General features: G+C 30.5%; 1 protein-coding gene across 1 annotated transcript in view; it reads left to right on the plus strand.

Moving 5' to 3' along the window:
• Positions 1–326: 326 nt before the first annotated feature.
• LOC145242039 (protocadherin gamma-A3-like) overlaps positions 327–5635 on the plus strand; it is a 180580-nt gene continuing 175271 nt past the window's right edge. Inside the window, exon 1 of the mRNA XM_080104934.1 lies at positions 327–547. The gene's annotated coding sequence lies outside the window, so the exon portion shown is untranslated. The remainder of the gene's footprint in view (positions 548–5635) is intronic.

The raw sequence follows: 5635 nt of genomic DNA on the forward strand, positions 1-5635 counted from the left end.
TGGCATATTTCCTTAAAAGAACAATAAAAAAAAAATAAATAAAAACGTGTGTATATGTAATGATGCTCATATGCATTTCTATAGATCAACAGTTTCTTATGGTATGGTTACTGCATACAATTGTTTAACGCATTTGTCCCAGAAGAGAGAAAGAAAGAGAGAGTAGAAAAAAAAAAAAAAGAATTTCTCTGTTAGATTTTGAGTTGAATGCCTGTCGCCAATTCCATTCAAATATATCCTAATATAAAGAGGAATCCAGAAGTGGACGAAGAAGGAAGCTGCGTAGAAGTTTTCTTTTGTTGTTGTTGTTTTTCTTTGTGTCGATCAAAGTTAGTTTGTCAGCAAAGTGGATCAGGCATCACGCACACCCTACACATAGTAGAACTGCTGACTGCTCTCACATAATTGCGTTCAACGTTCAACGCAGACCCCATACTGGTTTTACACAATAGCAGCAGCAACCACAGTGGCAGTAGTGGAAAGAAGAAATATGCGTACAGACCAATCACTTCTGTAACTGCTGAATTTAGTTGGATTACAAGCTCAGGTGAGTAAATAATGACTTTTGATGATTTGTTTTCAAGGGGGGTAGGGGTGAGGGCATTTTCTCCCCTCACTTTGGACAACTCAACTAGCAATAAAATCAAACTTGAGAAATGCCAAACTATCATCCCGTTGTAGGTTTCTCATCTCAATGGGTCAATTTATAATTTTATATTGTCTATAAGAATGCAATTTTATAATTGAAAAGAAATCATTGCATCAGTATAAAATTAAACCAGAGTGCTCAATTGTTGCACAAGAGCAAGATATGTTTTATTTAAATATTTATCTTAATTGTATAGCATGTAAACAAAAAACACACACACATATATAATTATTAATTTATCATAGAATGTTAAATACCTATACAACATATATGTGCACACACACACACACACACACACACACACACACACACACACATATATATATATATATATATATATATATATATATATATATATATATATATCAATTTATAAAATTCTTTTGGAGTAAATTACAAAATCTCTCATTAACTTGCAAAAACTATAACAGCTCCATATTTAATGGCATAGAACTAAGTATATATATATATATATATATATATATATATATATATATATATATATATAACCTGTAGTCAACCATAGTGTATACGCTTTATTTAGAATATGATTTGAAAATAATTTAATTCATTACAAATACACACACACACACACACACACACACACACACATATATATATATATATATATATATATATATATATATATATATATATATATATATATATATATTTCATTAATATTTACTAAATAAAGTATCTGCTTATGTTTAAAAACAAAACATTAAAAAAATCAATGTTATTCAATTAGTGCTTGACAAAAATGATTTCACAAATTTAATTTTGATCTCAAATTTTAATTTCTTTCAAACCAAAAGTTAATAATAAAAATAATCCTGTATTTCTGAAATGAATGTTTGAAATTTATTGAAATAAAAAAATAATGAGTCAAATTTTAGGGAAAAAAGCAACTTATTTAACCATTGTATTTTTTTTTTTAAGTGACCCCTGTTGACATCTTAGTATTTCTTTTTTAAGAAGTTAACATTAAACAGAATAATTTATCCACAAGAAATAAAAATGATTCTGGTAAATATGGCAACATATATGTGCACATACACACACACACACACACACATATATATATATATATATATATAAAATTCTTTTGGAGTAAATTACAAAATCTCTCATTAACTTGCAAAAGCTATAACAGCTCCATATTTAATGGAATAGTATTACTTTATGAAACATAAAAGTATTATTTGATCCTAGTTTTAAATAAATACTTTTTAATGTTTGGAAAAAGTTATTGTTGAACTCAGTAGAAGATCTACTTAACTATGTCACTTTTTTATGAATACTTTTCGTGGGTAATTAACAAAACAAAACTGACCGCTGTTAACGTATTTTGGATATTTATCGCTTTCCCATGGCGAGAAGATATGACACAAAGGCCACAAAGTAGAATTGAAGAGCCAGCATCCCAGAGGATGAGTATTCTGGCCTGCAAAAAATGCCCTGGGAGCCCCGTCGGAATTCCTCGATAGAGGCGCCTCAGGCAATTAGCAATAAACTAACCTCTTCTCAAAGCGAGAAGGTAAAGCTTGGGAGAGTGGACCTCCTAGAACTGAACAGAACCATCAACATATCGTAGTCAACAGGAAAAAGGCTGTTTATAAAAAATGGCATAAACTTTGTTGACTTTGGTGTCGAGGAAAAAACTCCTGTGGCTAGAAAATAAGAAAACGAAAACAATCATAACATTTTATATTATCTTTTGAAGTCGTCGCATCTCTTTAAGATATTTAATGCAGACCAGTACTTTATAAATGTGTAATAGAATGAACATAATTACTATTGAATTACTTTTCTTATTAATTATGCAAACCTATTTCAAAAGTGTATGTATATTTGTATATATATATATATATATATATATATATATATATATATATATATATATATATATATATATATATATATATATAATCAGCTTCATGATGAGTATATGTAGTTACTGATTGAACAGCATGTTCCAATTTACTTGCCACTTGCCTCCCCACGAGGGCGAAATTAGACACAAGGTCGGTTTTTAGTGTGAGAGAAAATCCAGCTCCCCCAAAATGGACACTCTGGATTGTAACAAAAATTAAAATTGCCTCAATCTAGAAGGATTTCTGCTTTACTGACCGAGAATAGGAAAAATTTTGTGCAACATTGAAACAAATTTTCCACTTTACTTCTTTACTGGCCAATGGTCAGTGTTTCTGTTTAAACAGCATGTTATTAATAACTTTATGATAAATGTTTCTGATTTTGAATAATCCAGATAAATATTGTTTCAAGTCTGTGTGCATATGTGCACGTGGACAATTTGAAAAAAGGAGATACTTCTTTCTTAGAAGTGCATGCCTGTGGAACTCTGTTCCGGTTGCCTGTTTCCCACCTGAGTACAACCGGGATGTCTTCAAGTCCAACATAAACAAATTCCTGATAAACCGCCCCCTTCAGTAAGACAAATCTCCCATACTAACGTACTGTACATGCAATAACCCTTATCCCCGAGTGGCTTCCGGGCCTTGATAAGTAGTGACTACCTTGTAAAAAAAAAGATTCAGTAATAATTAAAATGCAAAATTTTTTATATGTTAAGGGAAAGAAAATACATCTGTCAGTTGTTTTTTCCTCATAAATTATGCATGCATATATATATATATATATATATATATATATATATATATATATATATATATATATATATATATATATCTGTATGTGTGTGTGTGCATGGATTTCCAATCCCATAGCTCAGTGAGTAAAATCATCGATTATCAACAAGATGGTTGTAGGTTCAATTCTTGGCTAGTCTAGCCGCCGCACTGAAGAACTGTGATACAACAAAACAATCTGTCTGTGGATTATATATAGAGAAAGGTAAGCCACACAAACTATAGCCAAATGTCAAATTTCGCAGGTGGATATGAATGTAGTTCAGTTGAAGATCTTCAACCTCAAATGAGATTACATCAAAGCAATAAAGCAGATCTTTTGGCAAAAGAGTGTGCGTGTTTTCTAATACTTGTATTAAAAGGGTAAAAGTTATTGACGGAGCGAAAAAGTTGACTTCACTTTACATATGTTCGATAAATAAAATATCAGACTATGACAACTATCAAGCATGAGTTGTAGTCATTATATATGTGTATGTTTTATTATATATGATGGCGTGTATATATACATATGCTTATAAATATGACTATGTGTGTATATATATACATGTCAATATATATATATATATATGATTGTGTGTATATATACATATGCTTATAAATATGACTATGTGTGTATATATATACATGTCAATATATATATATGACTGTGTGTATATATACATATGCTTATAAATTATATGTGTATATATATATGTATATATATATATATATATATATATATATCCTTATATATGATTGTGTGTATATATACATATGCATATATATTATTTTGTGGTTATATACATATGCATATATATATATGATTGTGTGTATATATACATATCTTTATGTATAAAATTGTGTGTACATATATGTATCCCTAAATATATATAATTGTGTGTGTATATATATATATATCCTTATATATATTTGTGTATGCGTATGCATACATATGCTTATATATATATATATTTTTTTTTTTTGTGTCTGTGTAAATATACATATGCTTATATATATATATGTATAATTGTGTGTGTAATAAATACATATCTTTGTATATATGACTGTGTGTACATATACATATGCTTATATATTATTTTGTGGTTATATACATATGCATATGTATATGATTGTGTATCTATCTATCTATCTATCTATCTCTATCTCTCTCTCTCTCTATATATATATATATATATATCTATATATATATATATATTAAGTTATGAAAATATATATGGCAATTATGCTAAAAGAATATTCCGCGTTTCATCCTCATGAGAATTCGTCAGGCATGCCTGAGCATGAAATATGGAATCTTCTGTGTAGCTTAATTGCCATATATATTTCGATAACTTACTACCTAGTGTTTAGCACTTTTCAAGTAAATACTGTAAATTTACGCATAAAATTGTATCTTCGTATATTAATTTATGTGATTAAATTAAGTAGTCACATATATACATATATACATACATGATGATTGCAACGTCTTGTCAGACGAGTGCCACTCCCTCAGACATTTAAAATCCATGAGCCCAAATGTTTGAGGGAGTATCTATACAAATATGATGTTACAGAGTCTTAGCTTTGTACGACAGCTAAATCTCTCTCTCGGTTCAAAATGTTGAGATCCAGCAACAAGCAAGAGCAAGATAGCCAGCAACAAATTAAACTGCAGACCAGCTTAATGCAGGTACTGGTCTTCCGCTTTATGGTTTTTTAGTTCAGGTCATGTCATATGCTACTGGTACCATGTAACCCAGTACTATCTGCCTCATGGTCGGGTCACCGGCGACTAAACTGGTTCCCCCACCAGACTTGTTTGGTGAGGAGGGCGGCAAGTCTCCCTGAAGGATTAAAAACAAGACCTTCCAAAGGGCGAATGAACTCTTTTTCTGGGTCAACGGCCAACTAGCACCGTTTATATTTGTGTGTGTGTATATGTGTATTGGGGTAGAGAGGGCTCCCGTAAGCCGTGGTGAAGGCAACCTTTCTAGGAGAAGCAAAATCTCTGATATATATACATACATATATATATATATATATATATATATATATATATATATATATATATATACATACATATATATACATTTATACATATGATGATGATTGCAATGTCTTGTCAGACGAGTGCCACTCCCTCAGACATTTAAAATCCATGAGCCCAAATGCCTGAGGGAGTATCTATACAAATATGATGTTACAGAGTCTTAGCTTTGTACGACAGCTAAGTCTCTCTCTCGGTTCAAAATGTTGAGATCCAGCAACAAGCAAGAGCAAGATAGCCAGCAACAAATTAAACTGCAGACCAGCTTAATGCGGGTAATGG

This window comes from Euprymna scolopes, chromosome 21, assembly GCF_053919585.1.
Source record: "Euprymna scolopes isolate OS-2025 chromosome 21, ASM5391958v1, whole genome shotgun sequence".
NCBI lineage: Eukaryota > Metazoa > Mollusca > Cephalopoda > Sepiida > Sepiolidae > Euprymna > Euprymna scolopes.